The sequence below is a fragment of the Mirounga leonina genome, unplaced genomic scaffold, assembly GCF_011800145.1.
Source record: "Mirounga leonina isolate KUSES-001 unplaced genomic scaffold, KU_Mleo_1.0 Mir_53, whole genome shotgun sequence".
Classification (NCBI taxonomy): Eukaryota; Metazoa; Chordata; class Mammalia; order Carnivora; family Phocidae; genus Mirounga; species Mirounga leonina.
The window spans coordinates 75778987-75795790 of record NW_023270807.1 but is presented as its reverse complement, the minus strand read 5'-3'; the positions used below and the strand labels follow the sequence as shown (position 1 = coordinate 75795790).

Genomic DNA, 16804 nt, shown 5'->3' with positions numbered 1-16804 from the left:
AAGTAAAACATATTGAAACCCACATGTTGAAAAAATGCCCACAACCCATTTAGTCCCCTGTCAAGCATTCCCCATCCCTCAACTCTGTCTCCAGGCAGAAGAAAGCCGCTTTCAGTATCCTCGACCAAGAGCTGCAGGAGCAGTGGACTTTCCGGGCAGGACGCTTCTCTTTCCTTTCCCATGGGAGCAGTAAAGAACAGCATCTAGACCCAGCGGGAGTAGTGGCTCATCATGATGTGGCTGGAGCAGGCTGAGAGTGGAGGACACATGGATGGGCCTCCTACCCGCTCACACTGCATTTAAGAGGTGGATTATATTAATGCTTAAGGGGACAGAGGGTGGTGGCAGTCACTTGAAGTGACTGCAGAGTTACTTATGCTAGTGTGCAAGAGTTAACAGAGTTAAACAGTTTGCACTTTCTTTGAGGAATGATTTCTCCTGGTTGGGGACAGCTTGATGCCTGGATGATTCTTGTCAACTGTCACAGTGTAGGGTAAAAATGGCACTGAAATGGCAAGAGGTAAATTATACTAGCAGTGAAGGCATGCTGCAAGCAAGTTAATTCTATCTACTGGCGAGTCAGTTATTTGGCTTCGGTTGCCCTTGCTTTCCACTCCGTACACTACATTCAAGGAGATAAAGTAAGTAGAAGATAATTCTGTTTTGCTATTCAAATGTTGTGCACACCAGGGCTGATGTGAATAAATGTTTTTTGGATTCTCCTTTAGGAACACAGAAAGGAAGAGTCGTTCTTCCATTTTGTCTATGTGGTACATGAACATGTTAAAAAGGACCAGACATTCAGATCCCTGAAGACCTCCTACATTAAAATAAATGTGTTCACTGGAATGGGCATGTGAAAAGAATAACATGATTTTTCAGACCTTTCACAATGTACGTGTAGATGGATGGTGTTAAGTTTAATAGGCAATACTGCTTACTTCTCAACAACTCCCTTGAGGGTCTCTTCTGTATTGGCCTTTGCCATCTATCAGAATCAATATGTTGCTAGACAAAGGACGTTGGTTCATTTTGTGTATACTGGTCACTCTTTACGCTGGCAATGGAGGCTCTGGCTAGAAAGTTTATTAAATTTAGAGATTGATGATGGTTGAAAGTGGGAGTCTGAGTTTTACGAATGCTTTGTAGGTCTCAGCTTTAATGACTAACAAGGGAAGTATTCCTTAGGCTCCTGTTGCTAGATGACACAGCATCTAAAAGAGACTCCTAATTAAAACAAACAAAAACCATTTTGCTCTGTGTTCTGGGGATTGATTCAAACAATTTGGGAATGGTCAGACTTGTTGCTTGAATCAAATGCAATAATTTTGTTTAGATCTGAAAAAGCCCTCTGAATTTCTCTTTCAATACTTAGTGGGCATGTTAGAAACACTAGAAGCATTTATTAGAGGGAGCTTTTCGTATTAGCTTGAATGTGGGTAGGGTGGGGAGCTAACATTCAGCTAACCACATTGGCTTTCTGGTAAAGATCAGTGGTTGCCTGCCCCTCCTAGCAGTGGCTGGCATTGTTAACTGCTAAATGCTAATGATCAGAATCACATCTCCAACACTCGTCTGAAAACTTCCTATGAGCTATCCGACTTACAAGAATAGGAATAAGGGTAATGAAATTTTAGAGCAATGAGTAGCTATTCTGTGCCAAGCAATGCTCGTTTCTTTACATATATAATCTTACTTAATCTTCACAACATTCCACAAAGTAACAAATAATATTATTCTTATTTTTTAATAGAAGAAACAGATTTAGACAGGTTTAACAATGTATCCCAAGTTACTAACAAGAGGCAGACTGAGGCTTCCATTTCAAGTCTCTGATTCCAAAAACTGTGCTTTTACCCCTATGTTATATTACTTAAATTTACCTAAATTGATTGTATGATGAACTACAGTAATTGAAAGATTGAAATTCCTAAAACTTCACATTAGTTATAGATTTAAATGTTTGCTGCTATGTGAGTTTTCAAAACTTCTAAAACATTTGGCTTAGTGTCAGCTTCTCTTGTTTTCCATGTGTTACAATGGCCCAAATCTGAGAAGAGGGAAATAGCACAAGGCCAGTGTGATACACAAACTAGATAAACTTTGCTGGCCTCCGGCGATAGGCTTGACAGAATAACAGTATTGATAATTTTTGTTTTATAATGAGTTAAATTATATATATATATATATTTTAAAGATTTTATTTATTTATTTGACAGAGAGCATGGAGAGGGAGAAGCAGGCTCCCTACGGAGCAGAGAGCCCGATGTCTATGTGGGGCTCGATCCCAGGACCCTGGGGTCATGACCCGAGCCAAAGGCAGACACCTAACCAACTGAGCCACCCAGGCGCCCTCAGTTAAATTATATTTTTAATAAACTAAAAATGACCAAAATATTCTTCCTAATACTCATAGTATCATTTAAAAATAGTCTGTTTTTTATTGGAAATAGTATCTGTTGCTTTCACGCGATGTCTTTTTCTTTATTATCCTTAGTGCTTTTATGGTCACAGAAGATACATTATCATAATGTCTTTTCAGGACAGAAGATGTAAGAAGGGTTTGGTTTTGGCACTGATGCCAGTTTAACCAAGTCATTCTGAATATTCAGCCTATAAATTTGAAAGTATGAAGTGAAAAGTGTATAGTGTATTGTGAAACTATAGTGTATAGAGGTACATCTAGTCTTTTTTTTGCATTTGTCTTTGATGTACCTAATTAATGGAGGAAGAGAGACTTACTCATGGGAGCTTCTGAGATGTCATTGAATTTCATATTTGAATATTTAGCAAAGATGTAGGAAAAAGATTATCTAAAAGAAATGATGGATTCTTGTTGGATTGCATTATAGCATTGCTTATCTTTTGCTGTCAGTGGCCCTGTAAAGTTTAGAACCCTCCACTGCTTGGGTACAGATATTCTATTACTGAGGTTAGCAAGCAAGCTTCCAGGAATTTAAATTTAAGAGAGTCAGTTCCTAGGATGTGAAAGAGGAAAATCTTTATTTCCCTCTTCTTTTTCCATCTACATTTTTGTTCTCTTTAGAGGTTGCCATGTATACTATTTTGCAAGGAACAGACCACACCAAATGTTGTCTTATATCAGTTAAAGTCAACAAATCAATCTGGAGCATTGACCTTGTGCCAGACACTGAATTAGGTACAATGTCCTTGTTGGCTCCTGTCTCCATACCCTCTGTCCCTGGAATTAATAATCCTCCTCTATAGTTTCAGCCCCACTTCAGGTTTATGTCTTGAAACAGGGAGGAATTAAAAGTTTGGTTTTCTTTGTTTTCTCTGCAACTAGTACTTTGGTACACGTGTATCTGTCCTACCCTCAGTGCCAGGTTTCCAAGTGCCAGGCTTCCTTCTTATGAGTTCCCTGTTTACTGTGTGGGTTTCCTATTACTTGTGCCTCTATCCACGATCAGTCTGATATCATGCACAATCATCCAAACATGTGTGGGTCCCAGAGAAAGTATCTCATGTTCCTCCTGCTCCTCCTGCCCTGGGCTTACCTTTTGGTAATTGGCTGTATCTTCTGGGCTTGCACTCTGTAAAAATGTCCATATTCTGTACTGAGTCTTTAGCCAACAGGACAGAATACCTGGACTCCTAAGGTTACTTGTCCAAAGTCTAAATTGTACGTCTCCCATGCCTTTACTATTTCACTATGCATTTGTAAAGATTTCTACTTAAAAAAAAAAATCCAGAGAAAATGGTATAATTTGTCCTTCAGTTAGATTGTAAATGTTTTTTTGGTAGGCTTCACTTTTTAGTTATTTTTTTGCCACTTTTTGATGAAAGTTAAATGGAACACTGACCTTAAGCTATGTATTTATGTGTAATCATGACAAAATCCTTTGATTTTGGTTATAATTATTTTACAGCACTCTTCCTCGCCATCAGGTAAAATGAGGACTTTTATTTCTAATTAGGACTTTGGGAAAATTCTGTGCAGGAACCTAGGAATTATTTTGAATCTTAGTCTTCTGCTTTCTAATAATCATCTTTCTCTTAATCATACTGTTGCTTCTGTGTTATTTTCCTAGTGTTTGAATTTTCTGGAAAAACAAAAATCACTTATGTGAAAGGATAACTATTTGAAGGAAAGCTTGTTCAAAGGATCTGATGACCATTTTTGGGTGGCACTGATTGCTTACATCTTGGGGATACAATAGAAAGGGCCTCTGCTTTCACTGGGAATACTAGTACTTGAGGGTGACAGATTATCTTGCAACTATGCAGATCTAAAAATTAATTTAAAAAAAATTTAAATAACACTGTAAACATGTAGGAAAGGAAAAACTGGTTTCCTAGTGTTAGGAGCCTTGTAAATCATGGAAGAATCATATATTTAGTTTTCTCATGTGTAAAAATTCAATTTTTTTATCTACCATGTTTTTACACAGAAATTGGATTTATAAGAATTCAAAGAGAAATTTTGTATAACTATTTCTTTATGTGACATAAAGGTGATCGGGTTGGGCATCTTTCTTTTTAAAAAAACAAAAACAAACAAACAGGACTCAGGAGAAGTATTGCTAGGTGGTATAGGAAGACAAAAGGCCTGAGAGAAGATGTGAATTTGAACTCAAGCTAAATGAATTTTGGCAAATTATATGCCTCTTTAGCTTCAGGATTTCAGTTTTCTCATCTGTAAATTTAGAGAGATTGGGCCAGAGACTCTTCTAGTTTAATTTTCTACATTTCTAAGTAGGTGTTTGAACTTATAATACACTTCTGCAAATGATGGATGATCAATGACATACATTTAGGTTAAAATATAAATGTATTGGTCTAGCACACATGTAAAAATTGAGTATTGTTCATGTTTTAAATTGTGAGCTTTTTCTTAAATCACTAATTTGCCTGCTCCACTCTCAATGTCTTCAATGTTAGAAAACCAACAGGCATCCGTAAACTTAGAGGGAAGCAGGGACATGTTTTTGTAATCGTTTCTCCTTTTCAGTAATGAAAAACAAAATTGTTCCTAGTATCTTCAGGGTATTCAATAAGAAATAGTTAAATATTCTCTGAAGAGAACTTTGACTGTCAACAATGCTTTTCCCAAGTGTTTTGCTGGACTCAAAAAAAAAAAAAAAACAAAACAACCAAACATTTATTACACTTCTGTTGTCCAGTTCCCTTTCTGAAAACCCATTATTTTTAGCTGCGTAACAGCTTTTTGTCCTTTAGGATAAAATTGTTTAGCTCAACAAAGTCTCAGCCAAGAAAACTGTGAAAAGCGAAATATTTCCAAGTGTGTGACTTGTCACTATCTTAGCCATTAATTCTTCACAAATTCTAGAAAAAAATGATTTCATTATTGATATAATAACGGTATATGAAAAATACAAGCAAAATATAGAACAATGAAGATAAAATATCGCCATAAATTTTATAATCTCAAAAATCCATCACTAGCTTTAGGTAAATATTTCAGACAATTTGCTATACTCCAGTTCCCATAGAGAGATGTATACTCATCAACACACATACACACAGATAGCAATAATTTTTATACAATGAGGTTTTACAATAATTCTAGTTTAGCACTATTAACTAATGACTTAACACAAAGAAAAATTAAGTGGATTTTGTAGTTTGGAAAATAATTTTTACCACAAAAGTTCACAAAAATCCCACTAAAATTAAGAAAAAAAGATTATAAAAGCATCAATATGAGATCAAAAATTCCAAGTTTAATTTTAATATAGTATTATATGACTTCTTATTTATGTGAAAGTAAGAAAGTGAGTCCTTATATTGCTTCCAACTTCCTTACTTGACCTTCAGTGTTTTTATTATTTATATGATTCTTTTTACTTTGTCAAATATTAGAATAGCATTCTCTTTTTATAACATAAATGTCACTGATGTTTAGTTTTATTTTTCCTGCATGTAGGTGGATTCAGTACCCTTCAGACAGCACAATTTTTTTTTTTTTTAACATTGTTTCTATTGAGATCTTTCTTTGGTTTATCTTCTGGTTGATTGGACTTTTTGGTTCTCTGGAAAGGCTCATACGTGTTATATTCCAGAATTTGTTAAACGTTTCAGTCCACCATTTTAGTTCTTCCATTACTTCAGGAAATTTTTATATTATGTCTTTGGACACATTCTCTGTGCCATTTGTTGCATATGGCACACCACATATACTTCTTTCTTTGACCTGGATTACCTTTTCCTTCTACATGGACCAAGTTCTCTCTACTTGATTAAACTATTGGTTCATGTCCTTTATAGGCACTTAATAATCTCAAGCTTTTCAGTATGTCTGTGGCGTGATGTTTATAATTTATTTATTGATTTGCAAATGGTGTTTGAGATCTCTGTTTCTTTAGCTCTGGAGTTTCTCTTTTTATTTCATTTGGTTATTTATCTTAGCTTTAAGCTTTTATGTTATTAAATTTATTAAGTTTTTTCACAGCGTGATGTGTTTGTAGGGAATGATACTCTTTTCATTGGGTTTGTTTATTTCTTTTTCCCAGAATAAATTCTTCATCTGGCTTTTGCATGCCATAATCTCCCTGACTTTTTTTTTCTCTTTATTTTCTTTTGGTGTAGTGTGTGTGTATATGTAGTTACTTTTCACTTATTTTTTAAGGGTTCCTTTTGAGGGCTCTGTAGTAAGCACGTTTTTATTTATTTATTTTTATTGATTTGTTTTTTAAAGTAGGCTGCACGCCCAACATGGTGCTTGAACTCATAACCCTGAGATCAAGAGTCACATGCTCCACCAACTGAGCCAGGCAGACTCCCATAGTTATTTTTTATTTAGCTTATGCTAAATAAGAGCAGCTGTACACTGATGTAAAATTGGAACTGATTCAGAGAGTGGGTGGTTGCAATTTGCCTTTACCATACTTGAGAACTATTCCTCCCTGTGATCTTAGTTTTAGGGCTGTGTTATGTGAGTTCTAGGAACTTTTTCAGAACCTGCTGATAGGGATAGGATGGGAAAGTAGTGATCTTGTTAAAGCCTGAATGCAGCGTACATTGGATGACCTGACCCTTGTTTTCTCTTCTTAGATTCTGTCTGTATCTAGTTGAAGTTGTACCCTTAGTCCTGCGGCAGTATAATCTGGGGTTTCATATCATTTTCTCAATTCAGAGAAAGGCCTGTAAAATGGAGAGCCCTGAAGTTTCTTCTGCATTTGCTGAGGGCCCAAGACCCAGTCTCTAATAATTTGGGCACCTACTCTTGAGGATTTTACTGACTTTTTCTAGTTTCATGTCTCTACAGATTATGTGGTATTGGTGAGATTTGTTAGAATTTGACAGATTTTCCTTCTTCCCCCAGGATAACTTTTGAGGCTCTGGTTAGGAGTCCTGCTCTGCTAGCCAGAATCTTATTTCTTTCCTTGGCTCTCACTTTTCAAAGTTCATGGGATGAAGTTGGATTTTTTTCTTTGTATGGTTGCTACTGGTGAATTTCAAAGCTTTTTTTTTTTTTTTTCCTGTTGTGCATTCCATCACCTTTTGGCAGATGGTCAGTCTACAGCCTGACTTCATTTTCCCATCTCCACCTTAGAGTCGCCATTTTTTTACATTCCAATCATCAGTTAGATTTCTGAACACTCTGAGAAAAGCAATGCACTTTTGCCTGTTTCTAGAGACAAAAGCTGGCTGGAGATTTACACAAATCTCCAAAGAGTTGGCTATTTTTTGCCTTTACCTGCCCTGATACAGCTTTTGTTCTCTGGGATCTGCTGGTTATTGTTGTTGTTGTTGTTGTTTGTTTGTTTGTATTATGAAGTCTAGTGTTCTAGTTTGGAAACAGTTATATCAAATATCAGATTAGTATACCCACTGACTTTTCATAAACACCTATCTGATTAATTTGGTTAATATTGTAACAAATTTCAATAATCTAGGACTTTATAGAGCCAAGCCATTAAATATTGATGTATCTGTTGCACAAGAAAGTTGTTCCTATGGTTGGTATGGATGCTACTTAGTTGAATTCAGAATTAAAATTGAGATATGATTTGCTATTTTAGATTGTTATCCTTACTTATGTGGTAATTACCTATTTTAATATTTATGAATGAGGATATTGTTTTATTTTTAACTTTTTAATGATCAGTTTAAGACAATGACAATGATTTCCTTTTCTTAGATGATATCTGGTTTTTATGATCTAGCAAGTTTGGAAGAGAAGGATTTTTAGATTAAAATAAGTTCTACTCCATTTAATATAATGAGTGATTCACAGTTATTATTGTTTAACTGGTGAGTTCTGGTTTGGGCTGAATCTGAACTTAAGAGTATGAAGTTCTGTCCTCATACTTAGATTGCAGAGGAAAACAAGAGTTATAACATGAATATATTTTGTACTTTTTGTTTACCTGAAACAAAGAATTTCCAAGGCTTAGAGATACCCAAAAACTGTACATCCAAAAAAATATATTCCAAAGGTAGATACAAGTTTGGGTCCAACTGGCAGTATTTTAGAGAAACTGAGACTTATGATATGATATAATAAAATACTTTAACAGCTTTGGGGAGGAGTATATGTACATGTGTAATTTCCCCCTTTGTGTGTATTATAAATAATGAGGTGACAAAGAGCATGTAAGATGTCTTTATTTCATGATTTACATACTCCATTAGAGTGTACATAGCTCTCCTTCTTACTTCTGCTATCACAGAACCTATGCATAAGGAACCTGACAAGACTGACACCACATTCCCGCCCAATTCTATCTGCTTTATGCTACACAGGTGCCTCTTCCATTTTTCTCTTTATAATTAAAATCACTCACTCTCTGCCACCTTTCTAAATGACCCCATTTCTCTCCTTGCTCACATTATGTTTAAGAACCCATTTTCTCTTCTGATTATTATACATACAATTTCCCCCCATCATCAGTATTTTTACACAGCAGTTGAATTCTTTCAAGTTCAGGTCTAAAAATGTCAAAAGTCACTATTTGCTCAGTTTACTTATATCCTATATCATATGCCACCTTAATATATAATTACAGACTTTTTATTTTCTTCCATGGTATCTTTGAAAGCTTGAAGAAATAAAAAATGTTCCTTCTTTCAGCTCTGTGGGTCTGGATAAGATGTGTCCAAATATTTATAGTTAGAAACCTTGCAGTGAAACCACAGTTTCTTTTTCTTAATCTTTTCCACCACCTAGTAGTGATATTTCAACAGTGAAGTCATTCCCTGAGTATTCTCTCTCTAACTTTTATGTTTCTTTACACTCTTATGCAACAAGACAGGAAAGAAAATAGCAGCAGTTATGTTGTGAGAGAAAAAAAAATACCTATGGATGAAGGAATTGAAGCAGTGTTTATATTTTCTATTCCTATTTTAAAGGTAAGCACAGTATTGGCACCATTTTAAATATCCAAATGTAAACAAAGTCAGTTCTTTTCTAAGTTTAGTGGAAGCCCTTCCTGATGCAGGATGGTTACAGTGACCACCTTATAGACTGGATTATATGTGAAAGTTAACATTTATATTTGACTTTGACACATCTCATCAATATTAACATGTTGGTACTTTTAGTAACGAGAATTGTTTTAGGGTTCTGAAATTCTTTATATCAAATTAAATACTACTGGTCTCTCCTGAGGAGAAGAGATACAGTAGGAAAGAAATAGTCAATCTTCTCATGAAATTCGGAGTGTGGAGATTCTTAATAGAACATGGTATGTCTAGCAGTAAAATAAATAGATAACCAAGAATTTATTGTTTCTTTTCTACAAAGAGTTCAATAATGGATGATCAAGAGATTGAGAGCAGTTGCCTTAATTAAAAGGCTTGATCCCTGGCCTTCAAGTGGTTTCACAGTGGGATTCCATTGACTGAAAGAGAGGCCAGATGCCAGATCCCCTAGAGGAAGGACCGTGCAACACCATGGCAGTGTACTTAGTAATGTGTCCCCAGGTGTTTCCCCAAAGGGAACTGTGGCCATTTAGTAAGGTAACTATAGAACATAGAAAGAGGAATGCCCAAACATTTTGAGAGCTATTAGGTGTAGAGTCCAGGTTGCCATCACCATGCCCTGTCAGAGTGGGGACATAATGGGAGCTTGGGCCTGGCTCCAAAGTGGTCATTTACCCAGTTTCTGATTATATAATTGGAATAGGCATGCTTTATATTTGGCACATTCCCCACTCTTTGGTCTTTGGGATAAGAGGTATTGTAGTAGGAAAGATTAAATAGAATTATCTAACTCTGCCTGCTAGGCCCTGACCAAATAGTAAATCACAATATTGTATCTGAGGGGGAATGGCAGTGATTAACACCAACCTTACAGACATAAAAAATCCAGGATGGTGGTTGCCATTGTATTTCTATTTACTAGTCTGGCCCCTGAAAAAAACCTGGTGGATCCTGTAAGATGATAACAGATTGCCACAAACTCAACCAAGTAGTAGCCAAGTTTAGCTTCTGTGTCAGATGTGATCTTGTTCCTAGAATAGATTAACACAAACTTGGATGCATTGTTTGTGATTATTAATCTGGGAAAAGTATTCTTTCCATTCTGATCAGAAAAGAGGATTAGAAATAGTTTGTATTCACATGGAACAAATTACAGAATACTTTTACATTTTTGCCCAAGGATATGTAAACTCTCCTACTGTCTGCTAACCATTTGGCTTACTCAGCACTTCTCATTGCCCATTATCAGCCCCTTTAATTTATTCTCAACATTTTAGCATCTTAACGTCTGTTACTTATTAGCACTGTGACCTTCTGTATGATAGATATATAACTTCTCTAGGCTTCATTTCTTCATTTATAAATGGGAATAATAATTATGCCCCAGTATTAGTACGAGGATTAAATGGAATAAATTTTGTATTAAAAGTTAGGTGAAGATGGATAAGACCATGTGGTTCAGACTTTGTAAAATATAATCAGGGTCTGTTTTAGCTTGGGCTGCTATAACAAAATGCCATACATTAAGTGACTTAGCACAACAGAGATTTATTTTTCATAGTTCTGGAGGCTAGAAGTTCAAGATCATGGTGCCAGCATGGTTGGGTTTTGGTGAGGGCCCTCTTTCGGATTCCAGATTGCCAACTTCTTGTATCCTCACATGGCAGAAAAAAGAACAAGCTAGCTCTCTGCCCTCTTCTTACTAGGGCACTAATCGCATTCATGAGGGCTCTACCCTCATGATGGAATTACCTTCCAAAGGCCCACCTTCAACTACCATCCCACTGGGATTAGGGTTTCAACATACGATTGGAGGTCACAAACAATCAGTCCACAACAGGATCAACCAGAAACACAGGATACACTTCAAGTAGCCTACAGCAGAGGAAATGTAATGCAGAGAATTGGTTATGTAGGTGATGGTAGAGATGAGAACCAAACAAAGAACACTGAGCATCCAGAAATTGGCAGCAGAAAAAGGTACATTACTACTAGGCTTGAAAGACAAAGGAATGAGATAAATTGATGTTATTAGAGCCCAGGGGTTGGGTTGACCTGATGGAAACTGGAACCATGGTGGACTTGTATGGTGGGAGCTGAAGCCAAAGAAGAAATGTAGAGAGAAATACTAGGCTTATTCTGTTTTTCCTACTCTCAAATATCTTGCCTCTCATTGGCCGGAAGTCAGTTGAAATTAAGCCAAGAAAACACCACCTGCAGTCAATCCAGAGCACAGGAAGGATTTGAAGCCAACAGTATTTTCATCTGTAGGAGATTATGACATCAGGCCATATCATTGTGGGCAGGAGTAGGGTTTCCCATAGTTGGGTTACTACTCCTACTACCAGCTCTTCTGGAATTAGGTTAATCCTGATTTAAGAAGTGAAGAACTGGAAAGGCAAACTAGCAGAATACTAATCAGCACTAGGGAACAAACTCCTTATATTTGCAGAAACATGGATGAAATCTCAATGTATTATGCTGAGTGAAAGATGGTAGACATACAAATATATACTGTTTGATTCCATTTATATAAAATTCTAGAAAAAACAAAACAATAGTGATAGAAAGTTAATCAGTGATTTCCAGTGGCTGGGGTTTGGGGTAGTGGGGAAGAGGATAACTGCAAAGGGGTGCAAGGAAAATTTTTTAGGGTGATGAAAATATTCTGTATCACAATCATGGTAGTTGCATAACTGTATCTATTTGTCAAAACTTAATAGCACATTTAAAATTGATGAATTATATTTTATTTAAATTATAACTCAATAATATTGACCAAATCAAATCAAATCAAATAGTTATACACATGTGTTCATATATATATATATATATATTTATTATTTATTTATTTTAAAGATTTTATTTATTTATTTGACAGAGAGAGAGACAGCGAGAGCGGGGACACAAGCAGGGGGAGTGGGAGAGGGAGAAGCAGGCTTCCCAGTGAGCAGAGAGCCCTATGCGGGACTCAATCCCAGGACTCTGGGATCATGACCTGAGCCAAAGGCAGATGTTTAATGACTGGGCCACCCAGGCGCCCCAGTTCATATATATTTTTAAATGGGGGTTGATTGATTACTCAACCATGAACACTCCTCCAAATTTGCTATCATTTTCTGGTTTTACAAATTCAGCAGATGGATTACTATTATATGGGAGACTAATTCTCTAACTCATCATTTGATGTTAGAGAAATCCAAGACCAATTTCTCTAAAATTACATTTAAAACTTTGATTCTAACAATAGGCACTCATTTGAATGATTGAGTAGATTTTCCACTTTTCATTCAGCTTTTTATTATGAAATCACAGCTAGAGTATATGGTTCACATGAGACACATGTTTAGCATTGACATTAGGTGCTTTAATGATTAATTTTCTACAATATCTAAACAACAAGGCAAGTTAGAGGGAAAATGACTCTGTCAAGAACTCTGGATTCCACATGAAAGGCTTGTTTTGGGAAATTATTTCCAGAATCAAGAAACTATATAACTCCATGACCTTTCTGGGGGGGTGGGGGGGAACTTGAAGTACTCTTGCCTAAAATAGCAAAGCTGGACTTCTAAATTATGGAAAATGACAAACACATTGAAAATCTGGAAGAAACTTCTTGGGAGATTAAAACAAACATCACGAAATACAGTTCATAGAAGAGAGCTGATTAAGCTTAATATCATTATGGAAAAAAGATGGGTGGTACAATTGGAAAACCTAATAATGTCGTGGACTGACTGGAATTTTTGGAAACACGACTTAATGGAATTTTGGCAAGACTGATGGAGGAGTTGATTGCAATTTAATGTCACGTGGAATTTACTTTCAAATACCAGTACTATAGATAAGATCCATTATGCTGGACAAAATGCTCTGTGACTAGAGAAAATCATTGTAGGGAGAGACTTGAACTCCTGATGTGGGAGAGGCTCTCTTGTCAGAGGGAAAATTCTTGTCTCTTTGGAGCTAAGCCTGGAGATGCAGTCTAGGAGGGGGAGCTGCCTGAAATACCAAACAGAGCGTAGTTATTGCTTTCTGTCTAATTGTCAGGAACACAAGATCTACTTATCTCCTTGGACATATTGAAGGCACACAAAGACTGCTGGGGAGGAGGCCTATTGACATCACACAGACTCTAATCTTGCCTCTGAAATGAATTCAAAGGAACTTTTCTGTTTCTTAGAACTGGAGAATTGGTATGAAGATGTGTGCTAACCTTACTTTATTTGTTTAGAAGTGTTATAATCTTTCAGGAATCTTCATGCTCTTTATAACTTATCTCAGTCATAATGGGTAGAATTAGCAATTTGTATCATATGGTTTTAGCCATTTAAAATATATCATTAAATGCATTAATAAATATGAGGGGTGAGCTTTATGCATTAATAATGCTCAGTAGTATATTTTTTAATTGCACCTGAGTTTCCAGCATTATGAAAATATTTTCCAATATCATTTTGGGTCTTAAAGCTGTACTTAATCAGGAGAGTTGGGCCTTTGCCAATGGAGTTTATAGAACTTTGTTATAACATGGGGGTGGTAATACAATGGAGAGGTAAAATGTCATTTCTCAGGCTATAATATAGAAACTTGATAGGCATGAAATTTTATCATCCAGAAATATGTCTTTGGTTAATCAGACTATAACTTTAATCTTAGTGCCACGATAGTAGAATTTTAAATCAGTAAGTTATTCATCACTCACAATAAGTCTCATTGATTAGGGAAAACATAAAGGAAACCTTACTCATTGTATTCTTATTTCAAAGACTTTCTGTCATTGGATTGTGATTTTAAGTGCATTGTGTTTTATGTCGTCATATTCTATATAGCTCTGTTTTGTTTTTTGTTTTTTTGTTTTTTTTTTTGAACACATAGATATTATAGAGCAGGATGTCAGACTAAAAGATAGAATGAAACTTGGGAGATATTGGGGGAAAACCTATGCTGGGAAGCTGAACAGATACACAGAATGCATTTTAATCCCTCAAGGCTCTTCAGATGTCAATTGGCTTATGTTTCTGGCCACTATCTGTCAGACCACGTTGAGCTATCTGTTTTATATTCCTGGGGATTGATTTCATTAATGAAGAACATGCCAGAACCCAGGGTTATCTGCAATGAAAGATGACCTCTTTAGGCCTTGTGAGCTGAAAGATGACTGGATGACCATTTCTCTCAAATGGAAGAAATTAAAGCTCAGGGCCATGGTGTGAAGGCTCTTAACAGCAAGCTGAAAAAACAACTGGACGCACTTCAGAACTTGCTGGCAAGTGTTTACAATCAATTGGAACCTTTTCAGGGTACATTAAGAAGAGGAGGAGGCCTGCCTAGACTGCCGCTGTGAGAACTTAGTGCACAGAGTTCTCATCTTACAGCAAGTAAATGCCAAACATTCTGCTGCCTATAAGGAGAATGATGTTGGGTTGAGTAAATGCTTTAGAGTAAAAGCTATGTATTACAGAAATAACAAGAGATATGACTAGGAAGTAATATCATATTCTGATCTGGCTTATGGACTTTATGTTCAAACCTCTTACTGCTTAGTGTTCCTAAGGCAGTCAGACTTTAAGTCCATCTATTATATTAGAATTTAATTTCCAAGTTATCACTCAGAAACAAGGCTCATGCAGATTCAAAATGGGAATCATGGCTTACTTAAATAGAGACCTAGGGCATAATATGTTGCCTGGAATTTTGTTCCGTTTAAATTAATTAGCCAGACTAGTCTAGCCAATACATACAGTAATAATGTCCTCTCCACCTCCTAAATAATGTCCACACACACACACACACACACACAAGGTAACTATGTGAGGTGATGGATATGTTAATTAATTTGATGGTGGGTAATCCCATTTCAAGGTTCCCTGATGTGAGGGACCAAGTCTAATTTGATTTCTTCTTAATCCCTTCTCAGAGGTTGTTCCTGAATATTTACTGCAGAGTCTCTTACTGTTGACATACCTAAATGGCCATCTTGGGCTTAGAACAGGCAAGCGCTATGGGATTCCATGGGGTCCACTTCACTTACTTCCTTTCTGTTCCTCATAGTGGTAGTTTAGACTTTCCATACCTTTCTCTTTTTTCTCTTCTATCCTCTTTTTCCCTTCTATCCTCTTTTTTCCCACTCTATTTTCCTCTTGTTCAAAACAATACTGAAGAAGATTAGCAAGTCTACTTCTAAGCTAATGTCCAAGTGATGTGGAGAGCAAAGGCAAAAGAAATGTAGATAAAATTAAATTTCCTTATAATCTGCAGCCCTTTGACAAATATTTGAGCCAGGCAGAGGATGACGTTCCTCGAGTAACTCCCAACTGTCTTAATGCTTTGCTAGAGGGAAAAAACCCTTAGCTTGACAATAGCTAGGCCTACAGGATCCTGTTAGTCTTCTTTAACATATGAAAATCCTTTTTGGAAACTTTCCTTGTCTTTACCTTCCCCAACTCCAAAATATGTAATCAATTGCTCCTCGCAATCCCAATGCAGCTCTTTCTGCCCAGGGTCTGTCTCTGTGCTTTGATAAATACATCTTTTTGAATTGAGAACATCTCAAGAATTCTTTTTTGACCATTGGCTCAGGACCCTACTTCAAACCACATCACAAGTAAGAGTTCTTACTTCTTCCTTCCCTCCCTCCCTCCCTCCCTCCCTCCCTTTCTTCCTTCCTTCCTTCCTTCCTTCCTTCCTTCCTTCCTTCCTTCCTCCCTCCCCCCGCCCCTTTCTTTCTTTTCTTTCTTCTTTCTCTTTCTCTTGTCTTTTTTTCCAGGCTCCTCTCTGAATAATTGTCTTGAGTCCCATCCTTTCCCCAAATTGACATTGGGAAAGGGAGGGAAAAACAATAATCCTTTCCTACAACTCCAACAAATTTATTCCCCCTTCTCTCTCCATCCCTGCCCATGTAGGTAAAGGGAATGACTTGTGGTGTTTACTAAGGAGAGTAGTGGGGTCAGCCACCACTTAATAACCCCATGGAGGAAGGATCCCAATTATTTGAAGTTCTCTTTAGTTTGGTTAGTATAGGATATCTCTTTGTATCTTAGGCTTGGATCTTAGCCACCAATTCCAAGGCAACAAAAACATCCCATTCATCATGTTGCTGCACTTACAGCCTAATCCCTTTATACTATAGCTTTATATACATAAGGCATTATAAGTATACCTATGAGTGGTTATGCTTATGTTCACTTATACTTCCATATTGTTAGTGAAAAAAAATGATTGTAAACTTTTAGAGATTATCCAGGGATGTGTTGTCTGTCCGTCCTTCTTCCTTCCTTCCTTCTTCTCACTCTTCCTTTCTTTCTTTCTTTCTTCCTTCCTTTCTTCCTTCCTTCCTTCCTTCCTTCCTTTCTTTCTTTCTTTCTTTCTTTCTTTCTTTCTTTCTTTCTTTCTT

General features: G+C 36.5%; 1 pseudogene; it reads left to right on the top strand.

Annotated features, from left to right (window-relative positions):
• Window positions 1–396: 396 nt before the first annotated feature.
• Window positions 397–16804, top strand: part of LOC118001402 — a 77982-nt pseudogene continuing 61574 nt past the window's right edge.